This window comes from Aythya fuligula, chromosome 5 (genome assembly GCF_009819795.1).
Source record: "Aythya fuligula isolate bAytFul2 chromosome 5, bAytFul2.pri, whole genome shotgun sequence".
In the NCBI taxonomy this organism is placed as follows: Eukaryota; Metazoa; Chordata; class Aves; order Anseriformes; family Anatidae; genus Aythya; species Aythya fuligula.
The window spans coordinates 64,539,152-64,557,107 of NC_045563.1; the positions used below are offsets into that span (position 1 = coordinate 64,539,152).

At 41.4% G+C, this 17,956-nt stretch overlaps 1 protein-coding gene across 8 annotated transcripts in view; it reads left to right on the forward strand.

Annotated features, from left to right (window-relative positions):
- TEAD1 (TEA domain transcription factor 1) overlaps positions 1–17,956 on the forward strand; it is a 159,352-nt gene that overhangs the window by 93,317 nt on the left and 48,079 nt on the right. The window lies entirely within an intron of this gene.

A 17,956-nucleotide genomic window follows, 5' to 3' on the forward strand; every position in this document is an offset into this window, starting at 1 on the left:
TGTCATCAGAGGCTGTGCTGTAGGTACAGATTTTTGGGTCATACAGGAAGAAAATGTAAATTACATCAACTTGAAAAAAGAAAGAACCGGTGGAAGGTTATTCATCTCGGTGTATTTTCCAGTACATTGCCCAATATAATTTTTAGTGTCTCAACATGGGGGCATTCCTTGGAGCTTGTTTTAAGTCTGGAAGGTATCTTCTTGCCTAATATCTAAACTTTTCTTTATTAAGATCATCTCACCATGTGTATTTTCACATGTTCAGTTAAAATAAAGAAAATCTCCTTCTGCTTAACTTTTATTTTTATGCAATTCACGTCTTCCTTCATGCTGTGACTTCAGACCCTTTTCCAGCAGCCACAGTGCAGCCCCTGGCCCCCTGCCCTGCTCACCTGTTTATGAGCCCCTTCCATTCCACCAGCAGTGGAGGCGTCCTGCCACGCATTCCCCCCATAAGTGTGATGTGTGGCCAGGGCTGGCCCACAAACCTCTCCACATGCAATGCCCACAGTTCTCTAGATTACAGCTTTCTGAAGCAAGCGAGAAGTACTTGTTCCATGATTTGTAGGAAATGATTATGTCGATAACAGGTAGGTTGAACTGCTTTGGGAATAGTCTCTGTTCACAATACAGAGATTGCTGTATTAATGGAGAAAGCCAGCTATCATCAGCTTTGATCACTTTATTTACTTGTTATGCCCCTTTTTGCTGCCCTATCCTTTTTGCTTAAGTCTTTCTAATCACAGCATCGATCATACATTCCTTCAATATCTAGCTGTAGAAGGTACTGCCAAGACCAAACAATAAATACAGTTGCCCTGGTTTAATTTTTATCAATTGTTGAATGTCCTGAACTCCCACTGGCTTCAGTTTGTCAGTGGGAATTGAGGACATTCAGAGGTTGCTGGGAGACTTGGTCTTTATACCATGTACATGCTGATTGCAGTGTCTTCTCTTCATTGTAACTTCTTCACAAATCAATCTTTCCAATCTACTTGTAATTTACTGCGCTTCCAGATGCCTTCAGCATGCTGTTTTTTGTTTGTTTGTTTGTTTGTTTGTTTTTGTTTTGTTCTTGTTTTTTTTTTTGGGGGGTGATAAAAAAAAAAAAAAAAGTAAAATCTTGAAGAAGGTCTTCTGGAAATGTGTCTATTTCCAGTGAAATGTGTTCATTTCTTTGTTCTTCCCACAGGCTAAACTATTTTTGTGTGAGTTTTTTCCTAGATGAAGTGGTAGAGTTTCTTTGTCACTGAAAAAAGTATTGGGTGCTAATGCTTGAGGTCTGTTCCTACATCACTCGGTGCATTTGTCTTACTGGATATAAGTGTGTAACATCACTCGGTTTAGTGTAATCTTCCTGGGAATACAAGAGGTCTTATATTCCATGTCACTTTAAGATATGATCCTTCAAAATACTGGTTTTGTGCAAAAGGATATAAAGAACCGTGCCTACTGGTTAGGTCAAATTTCATGTAATCCCTTATTGGATGTATTGGCATTTGTGCTGTAGAAAGCAGCCTGAACTTTCAGGCCAATGATTTTTGCTGATCCCAGTATTGAATGCTAGATGGTTTTGCTTCCCACATTTCAGGAAAAACAAACAAACAAAACACACATACACATTTATATGAGAAAAAAAGAGGATTATAAAAAATGTTTTTCATGACAAAATTTAAAAGAAAAAAGTATTTAAAATCAAGCTCTTGATTGACACACCTTAAGATGCCACTGACGACAACTTGAATGTAACCTTTCAAATTCCAAGGAACAAGACTGACCTTAAGCATGGATATTAAGCATGCCTAATTTATGTAATTTGAACTGGTTTTAAGCTTCTCAAATTAGAGTGCTTTATAATAGTTAATGTACATTAGTTAATAGAATTTATTCATTCCTAAAGCCAGATAAACATTTACTTCAAGTTCAACAGTTTTACTGTCTCAATCTTTTCACCCATAAACATTTTGGCATATTAAAATATTAGTTCTTTCTATCCAATCTTAAAACATTTTAATCCAATTTTAGTAAGAGGGTATGTGAAGTATGTGAACCATAAGCTATATAACAGAGCAGATGAAGGAACTGGGACTGAATTTGTTATTTTTGTCCACTAAGGTATCAAACATTAAGATCTTTAAAAAAAAAAAAAAAAAAAAATCATAAGGCCAGGTTTCTGCTACCTTCTGTGCTCAAGCACGTAAAACTGAGTTTAGAGGAGAACATCTTTTAGAAGAGGTAAAGTTCTTGATCCCGTTTGGTCTCTGTTGTTCTTTTCTTGTCATCTTTACAGCTTCTTACTAAAAGGATAGAGGATCTAGATGGCAAACCTAGCAGAGATGAGTTTTCTTCACCCACAGTTTGCAATCAAATGTCATAAGCAGCTCGGTTTCAAATTCAGATTTGAATACTACATTGAAACAGGACTCTTCTTGAATTTCTCTTTTGTCAACAGCTCCAGAGTGGTCCACAAGTATATGTCTCTCTGTCTCAGTTCTCCACACTAACGTCTGCCAATCCTTTCTTGGTGTTAATCAAACTGGAGTGAAGTGATGTTCTTTAGCACATGTTGTTTTAAGTTCCTGGAAAAGAGACGTAGTTAGATGGGAAAGAAACCCTAGGAACATCTTGCTGGAGAAAGGCTGAACATAGCCCTCAGGAGAAACCAGGATCCTTGCAAAAGCTCTCGTTGCTGGGACCCAGAGCCTTACGAAGCCAGCTCTCGTTGGTCCTGCTTGCTGCTCACAGAAGTACATTGACAGCAATGCAAGGATAACTCTTAAATTAAGAGAGAACATTGACAGGGTGGACTGTGGATGGAGGATAGCATTCCACAGCTCTTTGGCAAAGGTGGAGACCAAGCAAAGGCATTTTCAAGAGACCTGGATCCTGCCACAGCACAGTTCCTGTGCCTGTATGTACTCTGCCAGGTGCCTGCCTGGTGGCTGTGGGTGTGTCAGTGCTTTCTCTCTTGTGCTAACACCCCAACATTCACACCTCTCCCTAGGCAGGCAGGAGCCTTTACGGAAGGCACAGAAAGAAGGCAGACTGGTACCTGTTTTCTGTGGAGATCCACTTTCTCAGACACATGTCAAAGTATTTCCAGTGCTTGGAGAATAAGCCAATAATTCTGGTGTATGTGTTTGCGAATTAAATTTTGAGAGCTGCTAATGCTGTTTAGCTCATATTCATACTTATATCTGCCATCTTAACATTTTTTTTGTATTTTAATCTGGGGAATGAAAGAGAGCCCTTTGTCCAGGTAAGAATGGGAAAAGTTGCAAATAAATGCCTGCTATAATGGGAGCTGTTAGCAACAGGAAATAAACACCGGGATGGAAAGATCTGGTTTACTGAATTTTAAAAACTTTTCTAAATTGGCTTACATTTTAGTTGATGTCTTTAATCCAATGGAAACGAAAAGATGAAGGAGAAGCCAGAGTGATTGTTTTCAAAGCACTGTGATGTCACTTCTGTTTTCCATGTATTAACTGAGGTGTTTAATGAGACTGGAGTATCAAGCACTGACAGGTGCTGCAGGCACTCTGGATGAGTTTCTTTAGCTAGAAGAGGTTGAATACTCAGGCGGTTCAGTTTCAGTCATGATACTGCAGCAAGGCAATGATTTGCCCTGTATAGATTTCTACAGGTGTTTGTCCATATTGACTTGTCCTAAATTTCTGGAAATATTTGCATTGGCTATTTTCTGTTTCTTCAAGACTGCATGCACTGCATTTTGAGTCTGCAGCTATTTGCAGCTGTTGCTGTACCAGCAATTCAATTCCTCTCTTCTGAAGTATGAATATACAGCATGACAATTTCCGAGGGACCATTTTATTGCTCAGATTTATGCTTTTTTCAGAAACTGCTATAGCATAACTGCAAGCCAACTTGATCTGATGTGATTAAGAAAACAGTTTCTGGGACTTGCTAGAATGTTTCTAAGACTGTCCTTTTAATATCTGAGGCATATGTTGTATATACCCCCTTTGGAAGGACCATAAGGAAGACATAAAGACACAGAAACCATTTCTTGAGACAGTGGACAAAAGTTTTTATGTTAGAACTGCCATACAGTCATTTCTGTTGCCATTGCTGTGGTTGACGCAGGGCTTTTGCTCAGCCTTCATTTTGATTTTGCTAAGTATAACTCAGAAGTGGTACTGCTGTGCATCTGGCCTTCCTGCGGTTTTACTTTATAAAACTGGGGAAAAAGTTCTCTAGCTAGAGCGAGAGATACTGTCACGCCCAATTCCTTAACAGATACTCTGGTTGGTTCTGGATTTTGAGCAAACCTGTTCTCCTTGCTCCCACCCAACATCCTGCTGCTGATGTTCTTCCAGATATGGGATAAAGGGGACGGTTCTGCTTTGGACTCAGTATCTCCCATTCAGTTTTCATCTTCAGCAAAACGTTCAGGTTAACATCACTTAACAAAACACCTGCTCTGAGAGCATGGCTTTCACTATAAATGAATACAAATCAGTGGGGACTACTCAGCATGAGCTTTATGATGGTTTTATCCCTCTTTATTTCATCACCATTTTGTTTGATCTTTGCATAAATTCTGTTTCCTTTTTTAACAACAAATTAACTTCAGAACAAAAATTCACTCCCTTGCATGAGGTTTTCTAGCTTTAATTCTCCTACTGTCCTAGTAAGACCTGGATAGGTCATTAATTAATTGCAAGGTGTTTTTCTGCACCCATGCGCACCTCAGGGCCTCATGCCTGAGAGCACAGCAATCCCAAGCAGCCAGAAGAGAGATCCTCCTGCTTCAGCTTTGCAGAAGGTATCTGTGAGGTGGGCTTTGCATTTGTGTGCCTTTTGTCGTGGGCTTGCATTTTTCAAATGTACTGCTGGGTGTTAGGTCAGTCCCTGTGCAAGAAGCTGGTTCTGCTGTTTGTGGATGCTGGTACAGTGGGAAAGGTCCCTCACAGCCATCTTCTGGTGCAGCAAGTTGCATTTACAGCTACAGGAGAAACGGAAGATAAAAGGAAAAGCAGGTTCATGTGTTCCTTTCAGATCTCTGTTTTTACCGTTAGAGCTGTGGCAGCAATTCTTCCCCCCCAACTTTGACTAACTTTCTAAAAGTGAGACATCACTGCTTGACAGAGGCAGGTTTTCTGACTGACACGGTGCAGCATGCTGCAGGGACGCAGCTTGAGGTATTACTGCTGACATCAGTAAGATCAGCATTAGGCCCCTGGGGAGTGCTGCAGTATGGTCTCTCATATGGCTTAAAAAGAAGGGAAAAAAAAATAAAAAATCTTTTTAAGTCCAGGCAAGGCAGCCACACAAGTTTTAATGATAGATACTTTTTAAAGCTTGTTTGCGTTTGGGTGATAATGTACTTTAGTATAGTTGGGGAAATGAGAAACTTCACACATGGCATCTGGAAATCCTTGTGGCTCACTACCCTCCTTGACAGCCATAATGTGGCTATAAATTCACCCCGACAGAAAACATGTAACTGTGTTGGCCATACCAGAAACAACCTTTCATTTTCTTTTAAATTAATCTGTTATTTTAAATCTCAGCTTTTTTATAGCTTCATATAAATGTTTGTGAGCCTCAGAGGTAACTCAGTGTATTTTTACTTCTTGGGCTTATGGAAAATCAGCCTGTAGTTCAATTTAGTGTCTGGAGGGGTGAGTACTGATATATTCATATGTGTTTAACAAAAGATGAAAGGACATTACTATGCAAGCGCTCCTGATAAGTCTCTGCAGTACTACTTTAATCTCTTCATGCATATATTATCATAGCTTTGCCCAGTGTCAGGTGGACCTTCTTTGGCCAATGCAATGACCATTTCTTTATGGCTTTGAATTGCAAAAACCTAGTGTGCTAAAATGTTGATACTGGTGCAATTTCTGGGCTGAGAATGGACTTGCCAATTGCCTTGGTGAAAAAGCTTTCCAGACCAATACATGTACTGAAAAAGATTGAAATATAGCAGAGTGTTTGGAAATTCGTAAAAGTGAGAGATCTGGTGCCAAGTGAACTTGACAGAAATTTAGGTATTGCACTCTCTGTGTTGCCTGTGTTTTAGCACAGGACAGGATAGTTATTTGTGTGCTTGCAAGGCAGAAACACGTGGATTAGGAAGAGGATGCTGATTGCATAGCCAGTGATCTGAAGTACCCTTTTACCAAGAGGATTCGTCTGAATTAGTATGAGTGTCAGCAGGATGAAACCAGCTATAACACTTTTACAAACTTGTTTCATTTATTGGTCTTTGCTGCTCACCAGTGAAGTACACAACCACTCCTTGACTCAACAGCACAGTTCTCCACGTGTCAGGGTGCATCCATCTGGCCCCTGGCCAAGTCAGAAGTAAGATGCAGGAGTCTTGTTCAGGGCTTTGCCTATTAGTTGGCAGTGCCTGCAAAATAACCTTACCATGGTGCATGATAGCCCGTGAGTTCATTAGGTAGGCCCATACACTGTGGGCTGGCTGGGAGGGTCGTGATCTTTAGAGCCGAACCAATATGGGATGCATGGCTATCCTGGAAAGAACTGAGGAAAGGGAAGGATTAGTATTACTTCTCCTTACTGTCTTGAGTAAATATCTGATTTTGAGAGAGAGGGATTATATGGAAAGAGGGGACAGAAAAGTACATATAGAGCCATTATTCAAAGGAGAAGTGAAATCCTGTTACGTGCTGGAGACGACACGTTACCATATCAGGTTAGGCTACACAGACATGAGTCACACGAGAAAACTGAGAGCTTGGTGGAGTAGAAATCTGCAACTGGCATTAACAATGTTGAATACAATTCCATCTCTCTCTCTCTCTGTATTTGAGCTTTACTTCTCTGCTGCATGAGTTTGCCATGCTCACAGCTTCCACTAGGGCATCCATTGTGTGTCTAGTGATCTTAGCTTTGGGGACTGCCCTGCCATGACCCAGTGGTGGCCCTGGACCCACCACTGCCAGCAAGGCGAGTTGGAGCTGAGGAGTAACGTGTTGCTGCCCCTCCTGAAATGTCCTTTGTTGCTGGTGGGACTGGAGGGTAATGGTAGTTGTGCTGTTGGGGAGGCACATCAGGTAGAAAGGGGGATTCAGCTTTCATGCAGCTTTTCTACTACCTTTTTTAGAGACCTAACCTCTGTAAAAGGGGGAAAACTGTGAAGAGAGATAAGGGGCTCAACAAAGTAACGTGGCAGAGCTGCTGCTAGAAGCTGGGTCTCATCTCCCAGCCCCACATCAGTGGCACTTGGCCACAAAGCAACCTGGCTGAAGCAGTGGCTCCTAACACATCATGCCTAAAAGAAAGCAGGATTAAGAACTACACTGAAGCCATGTCACAGTCGGTTGCTTATTTATCCAAAACAAACAAAGAGAAGGTTTCCAAATGCATGCTTTTTGGATAAATGCTATGTAAAGGCATGAGTTGGGGAGTGAAAGAAAATTGTGATTTACTACAGAAATAAATAAGTGGTGAAAAGATTATAAATAATTGTAATTTTCTTCTAGTTCTCTGGCATGTTATACTCCTTAAATTTTTTTAATAAAGCCCCCCTATCATCTGAAGTAGCCACTTTAAGTATAATAATTTGAAAAGAAAATTACAAATGTTATGACTGTAATGCACTTGGCAGATACACTATACAAAACTTCCTTCTGACTCTCCAGGATATTCCATGCAGATTTTGAAAGGCACCAATGGGTGTTTTCAGTGATAATGAAATCGGCAGCGCAGTGGTTACACTGCTTGGAGCAGGCTGTGGGCTGCTCAACTTGCTGGAGGTGGCAGAGCCTGGAGGAAGGGGGACAAGAGAAGCCAAGCAGGCATTTTTCATGCTGATGAATGAGCAGGCTATAAGCAACACTTTGAAATTTAAACAAAATGAATTGTTATTGTATCAGTTGATTACTTATCTCTTCATTGCGGTCTGTCATGGCTGTGCTTCAAAAGAGGCAGTGGTGTCTTTTGTAACAGCTTGTTGTAGTCTCATACCTGGGTTCATGATGGCATTAAGGTTTCTTTATCTCCTTGGGCTGATGTCACACGGATCCTTCAGGAGCGCGGGGATATTGAACTTACCTGTCACACTAGCTCAAAAGTCAGTGGCACAGGCAGGCCCAGGAGGGAGGCAGGAATGGGCAGCTGATGAGATAGGTTCATATCATACCTGGAAGCATGGACAGATCCAACTGTTCTTTCTTCAGGCTAAAAAGAGTGTAAGTATTCCCAATTTTAAGCATGTTTTGAGGCCAGGTTTGCAAGAGTTATGCTCTAGCTCAAGTATGTTATGGGTCTCTCCTGTAGGTTCACAATTGGAGCAAAATACTTTTTGTTCTGTAGCTAGGGCTACATTGTTAGCTATAAAATCTCCACAAAATGTTACTTTTTGCTTGTGAAATAACTTGGAAACCAAGGTTAGTGTTGAATGTATCCCAGGCTCTTCCATATGCTGGTCAAACGTTTCTCCACTTGGCCCATCTGCTGTCAGAAACTGTCATCTAACACAAATTGAGTGCAAATACCCTGGATATAATGCAAATTTAAATACCTTTTTGCACCTGCTGTGAAAATAAAGCATCTTAACTGCATAGGACAGACACCAAATAATTCATAAGCTAAATAAACAGTTTTTGTGAAGAGCTGTAGGAAATGCCAGCACAGAGTCTGTGGAGCTGCAAATGAAGGCAGCTCGCATGGTCCTCCCTCCCCTGCAGATGAACACCCCCACCCCGGGAGCCATCCTCGGCATTGACCTATTTTAGACAACCTCTGGATTTGGCCAGAATCCCAATTGCTGAGCGAGGAAGTGACCTGCTCTCTTAAAATCTCATTAGAGTAAATGCTGAGTTGAGAAATCATGTCACAGCTTTTCCCATTTGTAATGTCATCGGTAGGAGAAATTTACCTGCTTAATGCCTTTGCTTTGCTCTCTCCTAATGCTCTGCTGGAGCATAGAGGAATATATCCACGGTGCAACTGTAGTCTGTCATTACAACAGGAGACGAGTTCAAAGACATATTTGGCAGTACATGGAGATGTTTTTTAAAAATGTACTGGATTTTCCAGAGGCTGCTTGCTTTCCACAGATTTTATGCATGTGCCGTAAAAAGAGGGGGACCTCCATTCATGTTACAGGTCTGCATCCTTGTTTGACAGATAAATCTCAATTGCTTTATCAGGAGTGAGGGGAGACAGTCCGTGGATATTTTCAGAGTTTCTATATGTATTTTCCATCTTGTATGGTTGTTCATACAGATTTCTTTCGAAGTTGCATTGTATAAACAATATAATGTTATATAATGCTATTCTTTAAGGTGAGTCTTTCATTATGTTGTTTTGTGCAGCCATTTTTCCGTCTTTTAAGTACCATCATTGTGTGCAATATGAGTTTAGTAAAAAGAAACATGCTGTATTTCAAGCAGCTGCTTTGTACAGTTCTTGAGTTGCAAGCTCATACTCAGAACCACAACAATATCAATATACAATTTAAAGTAATTTTGTGGTCTTTTGGATCATTCCTCTCTGAATTCAAAAGACTACCAATATATCCAAGTTAGACACATGTAAGCATCAAAATACACGTACAGTTTAAAGAGGTTTGAACATTGTAGTTATGCAATGCTTTAATATTAAACATGAGGGGAAAAAAAATACTGTTGTAGTCGTAGTTAAAACTGTTTCCTTAAAAAATAAACAATAGAAAGCAAACTGTCATCCAGAATTTTTCTTCTGCAAATGAGCATTACTTAAACAGTCATAATTCCTTTAAAAATGAACTTAATTTTGCCTATGAGAACAAACAGAAATGAAACCACCTACTGAGAAATTCTATTTTGCTAATTTTTATCTATTCTAATGCAAATAGTGGTTTTAATCCCCTTAACTCATCCATCATGCATGACAGGTCAGCCAGCTCATTGTCTGTGTGTTTGAAGGATTCCTGTCCAAATCAGACTTTTTGTCAGTAGTGCTGGGCAAAAATCTTCTTGTTTCTGAACTTATGTCACTGAAAAACTGTGGCTACCTTGGAAAACAAGGTACAGGGTCTTCACAGATAGGTTATTGAGAGTTCCTATCATAGCAAGGGGAAAAAAAAAAAATGTCAGATTAAGGACATCTAGGTTTTTATGTAATCTACTAAACATCTGTAGCTGATCCAGATAGATGGCAAAGGTCAAGTTTGGAGATTTTTTTCATGTGGGGATTTCTTGGTAAAGAAACAGCCTAAAATTGCTGTTTGTTTTGAAATGCATTTTTGATTGCAGTTAAATACTGTTTACAGCAAGTAGAAAATAATATAATTATAAAGTAGCAAAATATTTCCATATATTTTTGTAGCATTTTAATTAAACAAGGCTTAGAGTAAATTATAAAACCTTCTTTTGTGACAACCGACACTGACAATATATTAATTAATGAATATTCAGAGAGATCTCTGGATCACTCTTCTTTCTCTTTGAAATATGGTTTGCCTGTGGTTTGAAAAACTCAGAAGAAGAAAATTAATAAACATAGTTTTTATGGAATATTTCCCAGTGTGAAGACCTGCCAAACAGAATCCAATGCATTGCATTAGTGTCAGGGAAGAGTTTTGAAGCAGATGTGTATATGGCTCACTTTTATTGTTTTGTTTAAAACTGAGGCTGAGATAAAACCAAAAGGTTAGGACTCAACATGATAAGAGTATCATTCCATGCTACCATTAGGTCATTTCCCTTTTGCTGTGTAATTTAAGTTGTGGTATTGCTTCAGTCTGGGATCCTTTTGTTGTTGTTGTTTTTATTACAATACACAAAAAGTTCTTTTCTTTGGGAGTATCATTATGATGTAACTTCAATGAGTCATTGTAATTGTTAGCTTATTAGCATCCAAAAGGATTATTTTGGTTATTTTCTTCTTGGATCTTTTCTTTTCCCCATCCTCTTGGGCAACCTGGTTACAGTACACTTTGCAAGCAGTTAATTTGTGTATAATACTACTTAAGTAGCTTATTGTAATCTGGTGCATGTGTGTCTCCATGCACACCCACCACTCGGGCAGCCCTTGTAACCTCTTTTTGGAACCTAAGGTCTTTGTCTCATCCCAGTCCAATCTGGAGATGACTGCTTTCCTTTGTGGTCCCTATCCAAATGGAGAGCCAGAGCCTTCAAGTGGGAAGGTCTCAGTGCAGGAGTTAAGCAATGAGCTCAAGCAGGTAACAGGCACTTGGTCAGTTTTCATTGGCCCCAGCCCTACTCCTGCAGCACTGGGGGACTGTGGGGACCTGCCTGTGTCGTCAGGTCTCCAGCAAGTGCCCATGCAGAGAGGCAGAAGCCAGTGTTTGATGCAGGTCTGGGGCCAAAGGTTTGTGCTGCAAACCAAGAGAGATACAGCTCCCATTCTCTCCCACAGGGCCAGAGGAGCTGACTCCTGCCTTACATTCCCATTACCGAAGGCTGTCTAAACTGAGAGGTCCCACAGATTTGCAGATTTGGGCTAGTGAATGGTAAATTCCCTAAAAAGGTGTCTCATCTTTACTTTGAGGCATTGCATATACTTACACTGCTGCTTAAATATAAATAAAAAAAAAAAAAAAAAAAAAAAGGCAGAGAGGGATCAAGGAATGGTTTGCGTTGGCTCATTTGGCAATTAAAAATACATAAGTGAAAGAATTGCTGTGAACTTGCCCAAAGGGCTATAATAAATAACGTCCTGCATAACTAGTACATAAATGTGCTTTATGGTTTTGAATGAAATGACTGTGCTTGTTTTTAGGGTTGTTGGTTTTTTCTTTTTTTTTTTTTTTTTTTTTTTTTTTTAGAAATATAACAGTTGGAATGCAAATAGGCTTATGTTTCTGTAATTGTGGTAAACATATTTTAAAGATTGCTGTTTGATTAACTGTAAATATTACCAGTTCAGAGGTTAAATACTGTTGTTGAAGTCACTCAGGGAAATCCAGCAGAAGTGTAAATATGGCAGAAAAAGCTAAACAATATGGCAAAGGAATATTTGCTGACTTAAGAGTGCAGGATCAACACCAATATTTTTCCAGTGATGCTAAACCTCTTGTAACTGCTAAATTGGATTTGTAGTTGAATGAAGTATCAGCTGCTGTGGGATGAGCCCATAAAGGCAGGACGGCTGGCCTTTTGTAGGCAGGGCTTAGAGGACGATTGATATGTTTTAGCACTTTTGGGATTATTGTGATTAGGAGGAAGCCATTCTGAATGATAGAGAAAAGGGTGTAAAAAACACAGTTCACAGCTGGTAAGCAGCATGTGTTTGCTATAAGGAGAGGTCACGACTAGTTGATCCTGCTGGTTCTGGCATTGATTGACAGTAAAGAAAACTTGATATTATGAAGCAGACCCTTCTTTTTTCTTCTCCTTTTCTTCTCCTTTTTTTTTTTTTTTTTTCCCATAAATAAATGTTGTGTCTGTTGTGTAAAGCTGAAGTATTTTCAAAATCTGGAATGCTCACAGGTTGCAAGTTAAAATGTTCAGAGACACAGCTGCAAACATGAGTTGTTGAAATGTCATCTAGAAATGAGTATTCAACCCAGAGCTGTAAGGACAGTAAACAGGAGTTACAGAAAATTAGCTCTGGTGTTTCTGTTTGCCTTTTTCATCCGTATTAATCTTAACTAAAACCCCCCTTTGTCGTTTAGTAGAAAATTTATGCTAAGTAAGTGGAAATTTCAAGTTCACCAAACTTGTTGACTATTTATGCATCTGCTATATCTAAGATACTTGGCAAGGAATAAAGGAATAATATGTGTAAAACAAATGCTAGCATCAGGAAAACATTGTAATCATTTTATTTTTATTAAACACCTGCCCCAGAAAACATGCAGGCTATTTCATCTTATCTCCTCAACCCACTTGGAAATGTAGCTCATTTAGCTGATGGCTTTTTTTTTTTTTTTTTTTTTTTTTTTTTTTTTTTTAAGGAACCATCCAAAAACTCGCAAATGCACATTTAAATAGTTGAATCTCTGACTCTTTTTAGTGGGGCTGTACCTCTTTCAAAATTTGAGTTTAGCATACCACACAGGAAAGAACACAAGCTTGCCAACTCCCGCTGAGCGTTTTTTCAAGCCTGTGAAAAGAATGAATTATTCAGCAGTAAGCATGCTTACAGCTGGCCATTTGGGAGCTTTGATGTGCGAATCAGGCGGTTGCATGAATGCCCTTATTGTCATGTTATGTGTACACAGTGTGTGAATTATTGAAAATAGTGAGGCCTGAGCCTCATCTGGTAGAGATTACAGTGCAGGCATGCTGGGTGAAGGTCTGTAATTGAAAATCCCCAGATGCTGTTTATTTGGCCTGTGTCACGTGGCCTTGTGCAGAAAACTTGTCTGAACAAAATGCTGCCCGCCTGGGAAGCACCACCCAGCCCCCTCCGAAGCCCTGGTGAAACCCAGGGTGCGGGCAACTTAAACACCTGCCCATAATATTTTTAAAAGCTTAAATTAGATTTGCCTATAACGTTTAAATAGAGGATGCCTTACTTAGGGGTTTAAACTGCTTAGCCAGTTGTTGACTTACAGAGCTCTTTAATCTACAAGAGGCTTTTTGTTAGCCTATTTAGCTTTCAAGCATCTTCAGAAAGCGGCACTGGCAAATTTTGGGCGAGCTCTCCCAAGGTGGCTATTCTGCTGGCAAAATGGAGCAGGAAGGCACCAGGGCCAAGGATGGCAGCAGAGCAGCTTGGCCACACTGGGGGCCCTGCAGCCGCCTCCCAATGCAGGAAAAACTCCAAATCAGCCCACGTCCCACTGATGGCACCCATACACAGACCCTGTGACTAGCTAGGATGTCCGTCCAGCCTGTGCTGAACAGCTGAGACAAGAGGGACTTGGTGCCACTCGTGGTGTGCACATGGGCTGCCCAGCCACTTGCCCCAAGCATGGCAAACTCGCCAGTGGGCTCCTAAAGGAGCCAAACTTCCACCAGCTCTCAGGTTGGGCATCCAGGAATGTGGGCAGCACTTGGTGGCCAGCTTCAGGCAGAGGCGACTGGAGATGGAGTTTACCAAAGCTGCCAAGCTTTGCCGTGGTGAAAATAACATCACAAAGATGACCTGGGAGAAGTTTTACAAGATGTTTTATAAGAAATTCGGCATACAGGTCTGTATCCAGGCTTTGTGCGAAGCATAATAAATATACCCATTTCAAGCCACAGTCTCACAGAATTTGGAGAAATTCACCTATATTTGAAAAAAATAGGCTTTTCTGCTTAGTCATTACTAGATTTTTTTGTTGAGTATGGAAACTGTTTAAAATTAGCTGTTCACTTTCAATTTACTAACCAAGTTAATTTTCTGTCCTTGTCTATTTTTATCACATTTGGATGGTGCTTATTACTGGGAGTCTGGGGCGAGGGGGGCAGTGGTTTAATTTGTATTATTAATGTTCTAAATAAAGCCATCCGCCTGCCACACAAGCTGCTGTCCCTGCAGGGCCATGATGCCCCTGCCTGTCTGTCCAGCTGCTGGCTGGGGCCTGCACCCAGAGGAGAGGTTCTGGCGTGGCTGGGGCCACATCCACAGCTCACACAGGTCCCAGCAGAGCTGCCTGTGGTGGCCTAGCGGTGCACTGAAGGGGGCACTTAGGAGCCTTGCAGACTTTTTTGTGGGGGCTGATGGTGAGCTTCTTTAAAGTGTTGTTGGAAATAGCGTTAGTGGGGGAGGTTTCCCCACACAAGGACCCTCTGTTAGAACAACAACTGCCTCCCGGGGGGGTGGGCGGCAGCCACCCCACTCTGCAGCTGCTTCTCCATATTTAGGACTAGAAGAGCAGAAATGTCAGTCCTCCTTGCCGCCTGTGAGGTGTCTGGGATCACGGTCCTCTCCCTCCTTCAGAGTGATGGGCACACACTGGGGCAGATAAAGGGAGCCCAGTGGGCCCAGCCATTTCCCCGAGGGGCCCAGGTGGGATTCGCACCACATTGCCTTGTGGACAAAGCCTGGCACTGTTCGGCAGCTAAACCCTGTTTTGCTTTTTGCCGTGACTGAAAAAGATGTTCTGTTGTTTAAAATGGATCTCCCTACCATCAATGCACAGAGAAAAAACGTGTTTTGCAATTGCACTTGTGGTACAGAAGGGTATGACAGATAAAGCCTGAATTTAAAAGAAAAAACAAACTAAGAGAAGCCCATATAAAATACTAGTTGTGGTCCTCTCCTGATCCTTTCAAGATCTTTGGAAAAGATTGCTCTGCTGTGAAGATATTTCATCTGACTGGGCACCTTTCCCACACCTCTCTTTCATACCTGAACCAAAACGTTCAAAGTAGGAAACTGTCATAGCAGATGACAAGAAGAAGGAGCTGAACATTTACAGTTCATAAGCCTGACCTCTCCTCTTCTACCAGGCAATTTCCCAGATATATCTGTGACAGGGAGAGAAAGGAAGGGTGTGTATGGAAAGTATTTCCACAGCTGAGCTCTTCCTAGAAAAACGCAGATCTGTTTTTTAATGGGCATTTTTCACCCTAATGTTTCTAGAGGCCAATTAAAGAAGTTCCTTGTACCTCTTTTGTTTCAGACAATTCTCATTGCCAAGAAAAGGAGAGTGTTTTTAGGATTATTCAGCCTTCCTTTCTGTGTCCAGTTCTGGGCTCCCCAGTATAAAAAAGACAGGGATCTACTGGAAAGAGTCCTGTGGATTGCCACAAAGATAATATGGGGCCAGGAGCATCTTCCCTGTGAGGAACGGCTGAGAGACCTGGGTCTGTTCAGCCTGGAGAAAAGAAGACTGAGAGGAGATCTCATCAATGTGTATAAATACCTGAGGTGTGGGAGACAGAGGGATTTGGCCAACCTCTTTTAAGTGGTTTGTGGGGACAGACCAAGGGGCAATGGCCACAAAATCACAGGATCACAGGAAGTTCCTGCACCAACGTGCAAAAGAACTTCTTCATGGTAAGGGTGACGGAGCACTGGGACAGGCTGTCCAGGGAGGTTGTGGGGTCTCCTTCTCTGGAGATAATCAAGGCTTGTCTGGATGCCTACCTGGGCAACCTGCTCTACGGAACTGGCTTTGGCAGGGGGTTGGACCTGATGATCTCTCGAGGTTCCTTCCAACCCCTACAATTCTGTGATTCCATGATTCCTTTCTCTAAAATCCTCTCTATGTCTTGGTAGGTCTGGAGATAAGATCTTTCCTGTTAGTATCTGTCCCAGCTGGTAAAGAAGAGCATCAGTGTTTGGTAGATAAGATAAAGGCTGTAAGCTTTTAGCAGGGGACATCTCTACCTTGTATATCTCAGGCAGTGCTTATATTAGTGTCTTATGTTTGTGTTTATGGCTTTTTGGTGGTCCAGAACAGGTATTTTGTCTTTTCAGATCATTCTGGCTAGGCAGAAGATATTTATTGAGCCTTGTGAGGCCTGAATATCTTCTGCTCTGGCTATGCTGGGTGCATATTTCTTTTCTGTGTTGCAAACATGGCTGTAAGGAAAACAAAGCTGTTGCCTTGGTCACTTTGCATGGTTTCTTGTAGAGCTCCTCCTCCTTGACACATTATTCCATGCCATGTTGACTCTTCTTGAGCTGAGCTCCAGCTAGACCTCACCTTAAGGGAAGACATCATTTTGCAAAACCATAATCTTGTTAGGTCATCCCCTGCCAGGCTGGAGAGTGGCTGGTAAAACCCCTCTCAATTCAAGTGAGAGCACTTCATGGATGGACTGGGGGCTCAACTGGAGACAGCACTTGACTGATATTTTGAATAATACAGTCTAGACTTTCAGTGCTTGGTGTTTTTTATAAAACTGTTTTCCTGTTAAGTGGCTTCCTGAGATCTGAGCCTTCTTTTAAAAACAGATTTTTTAGCTCTCTTGACTTGGAAGAACACTGTGAAGCCATGAGAAGGTTTAACTCTTCCTGCCTTGGCTGCAGCTGAGGGCTGCACAGGCCTGCCTTAACGGGTAGGGATGGCTGGAGTGACCTGTGCTGTGACTGTATCCCAAACATGGTCAGTGCAGATTGGGGGATGGAGATGCCAACACATTCTTTACATCACCTTTTAGAGTCACTGGCCTTTCAAAGTCACCAGCTGCTGATAAGGATGACCTTAAGGGACAGTATAGAGTCATGAAAAAATACCAAGCCTCTGCCAAAAGATTTTGTAAAACTCTTGCCCAAGAAGCTTGTTTAGTATTATGTGTCATCATGGCTTGTTGTTTCCTCTTCTGTCTGTGCTGAGTTCTCAGGCTCTCAATGTCTCCCTCAGTTCCATTTTCCGAACTGTCTGACACTTTCCCATTAAATGGGAAAGTTCTACTTTCCCATTTAATACTGATGAAGGGTAAAGCAGTTTCATTTGTTCATGTGCTCACCTGCAAGTGAAAATGCAGTCGTGCCACTATGGGGTAGCTGCTGTTATTGCACAGGAACGCAGGGGGATAGCCATATGTATGAAAATTCACTCACAGTGGACATTAGGCCTCAGAAGCAGCAGGAGTCAAAATCGGTCTCATCCTAATACCTCCATGAAATAAGTGTAGTTGTTATCAGTTGTCTGTACTCAGTTGTTGGTCCTAGAAGTGCTGCTGTTCCCGCTTTTGCAGGGATTTGTTGTAAAGGGTAAAGCAGTGTTTCAATTCTCTACAGATTTGTTCTTCCTTGTTTGAAGTGAACTATTTGGATGATGATGATAATGAAAGTTTGAGAATACTGAGATACAGAAGCTGAGTATTACGTGAGTTTCACCTCATGAACATGAAGCCCATGACTCCATGTGGGGACAGGTACCTTCTTGGCACCACACACTGCAGGACTGTTGTCCAGGCAGAAGACAAGGTCTTTTTGTGAAGCTAGGCAACTAGCTGCTCCTTTTGCATGCAGAAAACCCTCATTTGTGTGCAGAAATGTTGGTTGTTTATTAGTGTGCTCGTGCAAAATGTACCTCTTGAATTTTGTCCTGAAGAGGCCTGCTGAACAGCCTCACACCACCATTACCATGGCACATTGTGAGAAGCCTGACACACGATCC